The sequence below is a fragment of the Lepisosteus oculatus genome, chromosome 14, assembly GCF_040954835.1.
Source record: "Lepisosteus oculatus isolate fLepOcu1 chromosome 14, fLepOcu1.hap2, whole genome shotgun sequence".
Lineage (NCBI taxonomy): Eukaryota > Metazoa > Chordata > Actinopteri > Semionotiformes > Lepisosteidae > Lepisosteus > Lepisosteus oculatus.
This window is the reverse complement of record NC_090709.1, coordinates 9,866,584-9,876,950: the sequence shown is the minus strand read 5'-3', so window position 1 is coordinate 9,876,950 and position 10,367 is coordinate 9,866,584. Positions and strand designations below refer to the sequence as shown.

General features: G+C 37.9%; 1 non-coding gene across 1 annotated transcript; it reads right to left on the bottom strand.

The window, feature by feature from the left end:
* Positions 1-9,127: 9,127 nt before the first annotated feature.
* Positions 9,128-9,216, bottom strand: trnay-gua (transfer RNA tyrosine (anticodon GUA)). The gene is given in 2 exon segments: positions 9,128-9,164; positions 9,180-9,216. It is a non-coding gene; the product is annotated as a tRNA-Tyr (tRNA).
* Between the last annotated feature and the right edge of the window lie 1,151 nt (positions 9,217-10,367).

Below are 10,367 nucleotides of genomic sequence, written 5' to 3'. Positions count from 1 at the left end.
TGCTGACGTACCTCTACCTACTATACAGGCCTTTTTCTTTTTGCTTTCTTTCTCTCCTTTGCTTTCTTTCTCTCCTCCTCCACCACCCCCACTATCCACAGGACAGTTCTCCATCTGCCCTCCTTGAGTCACCGGTTCTAAAGCTTGGTCAGTAGGATTACATATATTGGAAAGATGTAAATCTTTCTGCATCATTATCATTCTCTTCTACCCCATCCTCACTCCCTTCACTGCATTCTGAACCCTCGCTCTCCTTTTCACCACTTTCTTCAAGCTCAACCACATCCAGTTCCTGATCTATAACCACTGCTCCAGCCCTAAAATGCTTCTTCAAACTGTTTTTGCATTTTTGTTCTATTTGCAAAGGAAATTGGACAGTCTTTAAACACATGACCTTCACACTCACAGAGATTACATTTCCTCACGCTTGTACATTCAGTATATGCATGTCCAATTTCCTTGCATTTACCACACACCACCTTTGTAATGGCATCCACAAAGTGACCCAGCGCCCCACACCTCCTGCACAGTTTTGGCTGCCCTTGGTAGAACACAAGGCCTCTATTTTCACCTAATCCAATCAGAGAAGGAATGTGTTTAAATCCACTATAACCATTTTTATCTCCATGCAATGAAACAGGTACTTTCCATGCACAGTTCCAGATGCCATCATCATCCCAGACTTTCTGAGGCTCACCTTTCACTAAACAATACTTAGACAACCATGTCACAATATCTTCCTTCATCACCATCTCATTAAATATGTGAACAATCATAGTCCTATTGGAAAGATCCATCAGCTTCTGACATTTAAACATTCTAATCAGGCCCACATCTTTTTTCTCTTCTATTTTTTTCCAAAATTCCTCCAGTAACTTTGCCGATTTGAAACTGATGTCAAAACCAATTCCCTTCGGCAAAGTAATTAAGCAATTGACATCTAATGCCCTAATCCTTAACTCTTTCTGTAACACCTTCCTTGAAAAGTCCAACCGTGAAATATCACCTGAGTGAGCCGAACCCTCACCACCCTTATACACCAAATGTGCGTAAAAGTAACGGCGCATGCCGACTCTACAGGCCGCCATGGCCGTTACAAATGTGTTAAAAGCAAACTAAACCTAAACCGAAACTTCTTCTGTGCACCAAACCCTCCAAAACCCTAATCCCTTAATCAAACACTTATACAAAAACTCCACTCTCGACTTCTGGGTTTAACCCTTTACATCTCCAACACTGGTTAGAGACTCAGTGTGTCCCAGGCTCAGCGGTTATATAGGACAGGACTTGGCGAGCTGCAGGTGAAACTCGTTGTTCTGTGCTCCCCGTGCGGAATGTGCGTCTCCTCCCTCCAGACTCATCAAATCGCCTTCATACTCTACAGCGGGAAAAAAAACTCCCTTTACTGTCTACATACAGTACATCCCTCTTAAATCCCAGAAACACAGAAACTCCGGGGCGTTTCTGTGAGTCGGTACTGGGTTTCTCTGTTCGAATTTACAAGCAGAAACAATAAAAGCGCTGAAAGCAGGAAGTTATTTCTGCTCGTAGGCATAAACGTGCAAAAATACATTTTCTGATTCCTAAAACCTAATAAAATCCATGCAAGTCTCCCTTTTGTTCCCAATGCACATAACTGAATATAAACCAGTCAAGTTCAGGTACTTTTCTGATGTATATGAATACATTAGTTCTGGCGCAGCTGTTACAACAAAGATACTTGCAAACTATTTTTTTTCATACGAGCTCTTGCCGTTTTTAAATTGTATATTTTTTCAATTCGCTAAATCACACGAAACGCCAACAACACTCATCGTAAGCATCTGACCAATCACATTCCTGAATTTTAAAAGTATTTAGTATTTATTTTTTACTTGTTTCATTTTTTTAAAAATGGTATACACCTGTTTTACATATTCTTGCCATTTTTGACATATTGTAAGTGGATTGTAACTTCAAATTGATAATTCCTGATCTTTATAACTGTGTATCATTTCTTTTTACCTTGTAAAAAAAATACAAAAATATGTTTTAATTATTTTTGCATTTTATAGAATTTTTTTAATATATTGTGAGCATTTTAGCATAATTTTAAAATAGGACTATCAATGCTCCTAACTTTTAAACCTGTATTTATTCTGACATTAATCTCTCAAACTGCAGATGAGGAGAGATGCATTTTATTTTAAATTGGTTGTTTTGGGGGAAAATGTACATTAATTTATTTGTACGTATCATCAGTGGGAAACTTGGCATTTTGGAATTAATTGCAATCTTTACTGCAAGGCCTTCAGACTGATATAGAAATGACGGGAGATTTAAATGACACTTTGATAAATCAGACAGGCACAGTACAACATCTAAAATGGCAGAACCCTCTAAAGTACTGAAATATTTAAGGCACATTCCTAATCTACAAGATGTTTGGTGGTTACTGTGTCCTGCTACCCTTTCGTATTTTTTAGTGTGCATGAATCTGTCCCACTTCTTTTAATATCTGATTACGAGATCAAGCCAGAAAAAAAATGATGACAATTAGTAGGAAGAAAGATACAATGTATTGACAATGTAATATGCTTTAAAGAATTAAAAGGAAAATAAATACTTTATCTAAGCAAATTAATTCAACTGAGCTCCTCTAAAAACTATAGCCTGAAGAATTGCCAAAGCACAATGTATCACTTTGGGTGACACTAAGGGAAGAGGAACACAACACTCAAAACCACAAACAACTTATTTTCAACAGCAAAAATATGCTTGAAAATATTTGACAAAAAAAAGAAACCTTACACGCATGGAAACCAATATTTATCTGCTAGGGTAGAATGCAGCAGAGAACAGTAGGGCAGAAGGTTAGTGTAACTCTATAGTGCATCACAGAGGCTGGTCTCTTCCCCTCATCATGCAGGCTGACTTGTTCACAGTGAACTGTCCTCCAGCGATCCTCCTTGTCAGCTGCAATCACTGACATCAGACATGATGTTAATACTCTGACAGCACTTTGGCTGATTTGGTTAATGCGTTTTCCTATTAAACAGGAGATCTTGAGTTCAAATCCCAGTGTTGCCTTTCTTCCTGTCTTGTCTTATAGAATGTATCACTATGGATGATCACGTGCGGCTTGATTTTGTTAAATGCAAGTTTTCATTTTCTTTGTAGAACAACTTGCTTTTCATGAAATTCATACAGCTTGCGAAAGATGAAACACAGATCTTGCTTATCAGTGCAAAACAAATATCACAGGCCGGCAAGAATAAAGTCTTTTTTTTTACCAAAAGGTTGCAAATGGAGAAAAGGGTTGCACGTGAGTCTCTGGGAGCTGTTAATTGAAAGGTTAGTGGTTCGAGCCCATTTCTCATTATTCTACTTAATTGGATTCCTTAGTAAAACCTTAACCCACTTGATATTTGCAGGAAATGCAGTTGTTTTGTGTGTCAAACTACAACAAGTAAACAAGTGAGTACATTAGTCATTATCACTGGGAATGACCAGTCATGGCCAACATTCAAGGGAATCATATTCAGCCATGGACTTTGACCTTCAAATGGCTGGCGGGAGAATTCATTTATACTCTCGTTGCACCCTTAGTTAAAATATTTAAAATTACAACACAGATTTGTTGGAGAACTTGAAAAGCAAAAAAGACAGTTGGACAGCATGATTATGTTAGGACTGTACATTTGTATTTCAATACTTTTGTATATTTATCTTAATTTTAATATAGATGTAACCATAAATGCTGTTCTATATATATATAAAGATTGTTGTATTTTATAATATTTTAGCGGAGGGCACAAGGGGGTCTATTATACCTTGTGAAACATCCAAGACAACTATAATAGAGGCTCATATTTTTAAAAAAAAGTGCTTTAAAAGAAAACCAAAATTTGTATGATATCATCCCTTAATACCGACGTTCAGTTGAAGGATTTGAAGAAGCAACACAGATAGGTGAGTACATTGATTTTGGACCCATGTTTGCATCTGAATAATCTTTCCTCCTGGAAAGAATTAAAAACAGGTCTGTTTTGAGTCTCATGATGAGTCTCTTCTGGATCTGAAAAAAACAGTGTAAATTTGTTTCCGATGTATCTTTCAATTTTATCAGATTTTTTCAGGTGAATGCAGTTGATACGTTCAAGATTTTATATGATGACAGGACCCACACTTAGGGCTCAGTACTGATAACACTGCTGATATTGATGGAGTAGAAATAAGTGATGTATTGGCAGCTTTATCTGAGGCGAGAAGTCCTAGAACACCTACAAAAATGTTAGGATTCAGAGGAAGAAATATTTTTCTACCTCACCCAATCCTATTGCATTAACGAGGCTGAAGTTGGCTGCTTATTCGCCAGCTTCTTATTTGCGTTTTTCGTTCCACCTTAAGTGCTGCTGCTGTGATGTTATTCCGCCTTTCGCCTGTAGATGGCTCTCTATAGTCATTTTTAAAAATACTAATCCGAGTGGATTACTGCACATATCCTCAGTAAAGGGGAATATGTAAGTAATGATTATCCAAATTGCATTTTTGTATGAAACACATTTCAGAAAATCGAAAACCAATTTTCAAAACTCACAATAACACAAACTGGCATGTTAGACAACAAGTAAATAAGACAAAGGCGAAACGTGAATTCTCAAAGTCTCAAAATCTTGCATTTTGCAAGAAATGTTATTATAGCAGTTTACAATGGGACATTTAGAACATAGCATATGAGAATATATGGTTAACGGAGGATGAGCAAAGGGTGATGACACTTTCTGCTTATTGCTATGACCCTCCCTCCTGATTATAAAATCGTCTCACAATTCTGCCACTGAGGTGTGAGACACAATGTAACAGACTCTCAAAATCCTGAACTTCAGGAAATGTTGCTGTACCATTTTTAAAATATGACCCTCTGAATGTGGCATGAGAGAATTTATAGGGAAAAGCTAATTGCTCTTTCTGTTGTATTGCGATGGCCCCTGTTTAGAAAAAAACATCTCAGAATTCTGACACAAAGGTGTGAGACACAAGGTAACAAATTATGAAAATCATGAAGTATAAGAAAATTTACTGTACCATTTTTTTAATATGACCCTCTAAACATGGCATGTGAGGATTTATAGTCGACAAAATAGCACCCCTTCTGCTGAATTACTTTTTCCCTCCTTCCTCATTACCAAAACATCTTAGTATTCTGACACTAAGGTAAGAGAGACAAAATCACTCATCACGAACATTTGTAATTACAAAACTTCACTGTTGCATTTCTGCGTTGTGACATTCTGAACATGGCATGTTAAAGTATATAGAAAACCTAGATCAGAACAGGTTAAATGTAATTCATAGTGATTTATATTTTTTTAATTCTTTCTAAATGAAAAAATATGTTTTTCAGTGATTATGACACTTCGGTATTACATAAATATGCTTCAATGCCAAAATAAATAATAATGGAAAAAATACCCACAGTGGACATTCATAGTTGTGATTATAGGAATGTTATATATCAGGTGAGTAGCTGTGTCAGCATGCGTAGGCTGCAAAGGAACAGCCTACGCATGCTGAAAAAAGGATTATTCCATGCTGAAAAGAGAAGAAAGGAAACATTACCTGTTGGCCGTAGAGCCTTCTTCAGGTGTGAGAAAGACAGGGCAGTAAGCAAAGATAATTTTCTTTATCTTTGCTTACTGCAGTTTATCTTTGATGACAATATCAAAGACGTTAGGAAGTTTTACGGCTAACAGGTAACAGCTCCACATCAACTTCCTTTTATAACTAACCTCATCAGATCCCTCAACTCCCAACTCTTCCAATTTCTCACTTCAGAGAAGGATAAAAAACTCAATCATCCTCTACAGAGAAAAACCATCAACATCCCTACCACCTCCACCAATCCTAACCTCGTTTTTACTATACCCTCTGACCTTTCCCTTTCACCCCTTTGCATCCTCAGCTAACATATTTTAAAATTACAATAGACTGTATAGTATTTATGTTTAAACTTAAGATAAATATGTCAAAATATCAAAATCCTTTTGACATATTTATGCACAGTGCCATCGTAACAGTGCTTGTCAAGTTCTCAAACAAACCTGCATTGTATTTTTAAAATATTTCAGCAGAGGATTCAACTGGAATATAAATGAAGATTCGACGATAATATTTTTTGGGTGAATATGGTTTTCTGGGGAGTTGCAATGTTGGGCATTATTGGACATTTCCCGGTGACCCTGACACGTGTTAAACACTCGCATTTCCTGCAAATATTAAAATGGTTATGGTTTCGCTGAGATATCCAATTGACTGAAGACAACGTTTACATCGCAAAAGAACCCCGTCCCCGGGTGGACTCGAACCACCAACTTTTCGGTTAACAGCCGAACGCGCTAACCGATTGCGCCACAGACAATGACTGGTAGGGTATTTTCTCGAATCACAAGTTTTCGGTTAAAAAAAAATCTCTTACCGTTTATTTTGCCAGACGGTAATATTTCTTCTGCACTGATAACCAAGAATTGAATTTCATTTTTCGCAAGCTGTGTGAATTTAATCAAAAACAAGTTTTCCAGAAAGGAAATGAACACATGCATTTAACGAAATCAAGCCCTTTGTGATTGCCCGAAATGATACGTTCTGTACTACAAGATAAGAAGAAAGGCACGGCTGGGATTTGAATCTCGGTTCTTTCGGTTAATAGAGAAGTGCTTTAACCAACTAGGCTACGGTGACAGGGCACCCATCACCTTTTACAGCCACTTGGACACACCGCTCTGAGACATCTGCGTTCAGTAAGCGCTGAACCTGCGCTCAGAGCAAATTGCCTCTTTTACATAGCAGCCCCGACACTGAGAAACGAAGAGAACTGGCTTTTATCTGGCATTTTCATGTCCAATGCGTTTGATATCTCCCAAGGGCGACAGAGTTCTTTTGCGACACTATTTCTTCTTCTTTTTTATTTCTGCACGCTTTGATAAAAAACGAGAAATCGTGCAAGGGAAAAATGTCTTTTTTTTCATAGAGAAAACGTGCACCAGGAAATGTTGTGTTGAGAAGAAATGATTTAACATGATACGTGACCTAATTTATCGGAGCAATTGCTCAACCAGCAAGGTCTGGAGAGGTTGGAGAGTCTGGTGGATGTGATAATTATACGGTGTTGTGGAAGAAAACAGTCTTTCTTTGAATCCTCAGTCAATCGGAATTTCAGTGCAAAACATAAACCCCTTGTCTGATTTAAATATATTATATTTTAAAACTCATAAAAAATCAGAAAACACGTTTCTCACTTTGAAATTTTAGACGGAGCGGTGCATTACTAGTAGCGGCGCTGAGCACACTATGGGGAAATTCAGGTCATGTGAAATGCCAGCGGTTTACTAAACAACGCGTCTCATTTCGGATCATAAGATTGTAGGTTCGACTTCTACCTGGCTCGTGTAAATTTTATTCAAGCTCCTCAGTAATAGATGTATATTATGTAATGAACCGCACCTGAAAGCAAACGTTGGGTCTGTTTCCTTTGTTTTCCAGCATGAAATAGCAAATCGTTACAAAAAGCACCTGCTAATGTCCAATAGCCGGTTATTTATTTTTCAAATTACATTTTCAGGCTTCAGACACTTTTTAATAAAACAAAAGTGTCCGGAAACTCATTAACTTTCAGGTTTGCTTGAACCTGTATTAAAAAAAAGTTATCTGAAACATCCGTGATTCCATTATCTGATGTAAAGTTGGACGTGATGTTAAGCAGATGTGATCTGTGCCTTTTCTCTTAAAAAAAAAACAAAGTTCTTTTTTTCCTCTTCACTCCAATGCTGGAGACTGTAAGCCTGTGTGAGCTCCACACTGCGTGTCCTGTACTGCTCTATTTTGTTTAGATTATCTATGTGGTGTACAGATAGAACTCAACTGCATGGTGTGAATTCAGTGTTCAGGACCAGCAGAACCTGAAAAGGTAACAGCTGACCTCGACGTGATTTGAACACGCAGCCTTCTGATCTGGAGTCAGACACGCTACTGTTGCGCCAACTAAGTTACGGTGACAGGATGACCATCACCTTTTACGGCTTTTATTCTTCCTGCGCAGCTCTTGTGCAGGTGTTGTTCTCAATTACAGATCCAGGAACACTGATTGTTTTTTCTATTTTTTTAAATTAAGTACCCCATGGTGCAACGGTAGCACGTCTGACTCTAAATCCCCAAGTTCATTTTCAAAGTATATCGGAGTCAACTGATACTGATCAGGTTCTGCTGCTACTGAACCCGCAGTCAAGCCTTTCACCTTAAAGTTCAATTCCCCAAGCCTTTTGACCTTATATGTCCATCCCTTCTCGTCAAAACTCGTATTTTCACAGGGTACCCTTCAGAAATCACAGTATAGAATGAAAAAACTCCAGTAGATCTCGGCCGCTGTTGGTGATTTTCCTTTTAAAATAAATGAATCTCTGGAAATTTTACGGAGTGTATCACTTTCACTGAGACCGAGAAGTGTTAAGCTGTACATGCGTCTTTGTGGTTCGGTTGTTAACCAAAAGGGTGGTGGTTTGAGCCCTTCCAGGGACGCTATGAGCCTTTTAATGTACACACCCTCCTCACTTTATTTCTCCACGGCCGGTCTTGTACCGCTAACAAATACAGAGCCCGTAGGAGGCAGTAAGCTCGCATATATAGCTTACTGTGTATATAATGAAGAAGCAGAGGTTAGTTTCTCATCTGCGCGTTACAGAGCCTTACGCAACTCGTAGTGTACCAACAGCTAGGGTTTGATCCCTGCACGGGCTATTAGTTGAAAGGCCATTGTAAATGACGTATAAGAGATTTATAGATAGATACCCTTTTGATCCCGTGAGGGAAAATAATAAAGCTTATCCAGCTGGCTTTTATGTTTCACACTAAATTGCGATCTTGAAACCAAAATGAAATTGACATTTGTACTGTATGTTTTTTTTTTAATTACAAAGCAAACAGAGTATTCCCTTAATTCAAAGATCAGATATTGGCCAAAAAAAGACAATCAGACGTGGGCTGAGTTCGGAACAGGAGCCTCTGCTTCGTCGTTTATTGAGCTTTTGATCAATGTCTGAGTGAAAAAAGATTCGCTATTTTAACTCTTTGATTAAAGTACACAAAAAGCACCTTCCTTCGAGGCGGAATCGAACCAGCGACCTAAGGATCCCCTCTTGACTCTAGTACAGTCCTCCGCTCTACCAACTGAGCTATCGAAGACATGTTAAGCAATGCTCCCTGGCACATACTGCCCAATGTAGTGAAATGTTCCAGGTGATTTAAATCCCAGTTCGACATCAAGTTTCCAACTCGTTTTCTTAGTCTTGTTTACCTTGAATTTAAGCCACGAACCAGGATTCTACTGTATAAACTTCCGGGGATATTACAAAATGTTTGATGGGGCATCAATCATTCCAGGCGGAAATGGACTCCTTTTTGTTTCTCGAGGGATCATATTAAACATTTCATTAGTATCGAGAGGAGGATCACCATGAAACACAAAACAAACAGTTTCATTCTGTCTTTTTTAGAAAGTAGCGTTTGTGCTACATTAATTATATTTACGTGGAAATATAGAAGTTGTAAATGTTAAAATTTATATTTGAATCGAAATGTGCTTTTGAGTTAAATATTAGCAGGATCATGTAATTAGTTTGTCATTACTATATATATTGCCATGTTACTAGAATTTGTAACTGAAGTTTACTAGTTGTGTTGACAAAGCTAGATACACATTTTCTAATGCAGTCTTCATTACAAGACAGTTTGTTTCTCGAAAGCGTGTTATGTAAAAAAGAGAAAAAACGAAAATATATAGATGACAATCTTTCAAAGCTGAAGATTTTACTTTTGAAAAATTGACATTTTATGTATGCAGATGCATTCGCTGGTTATAGAACTTTGCTGTGCTTCCTGAATCATTTTCAGCGTTATAAAGTGCGTGTAGAGGGAGCGATCTCTTTGTAGAGCAGTTGCCAGGCTGGAGATGTTCAGACTACTCTCGTTATTTCTCAAATGCTTACATCATTTTTCTTTCACGGTACGACACGAGTGTGTACATGTGTTTGGTTTTCGTTTCACTGATTCTCATTGAAGATTTGGGAATTAACGACGAAAGATTCAGTTGCCTTGGAAAGCAGAAGCTTTGGTTCACAACGATATTGAAGACACGCCCATGTAGAGCAGCATGTGATATTTGTACTATAAAAGACCAAGTGCTCAAAACCGGGGTAAAGTTAGCTCGAAGTTCGAAAACGATTTTGGCACGCCTGTAGCGCTTTCACGAAACCTCTTAGAATTGCGAGAATGCTTGTTTTGTGTATAAAATACATTGTGGATGCTTTCTCAGCCTTTACTTTTTCGTTTTTATG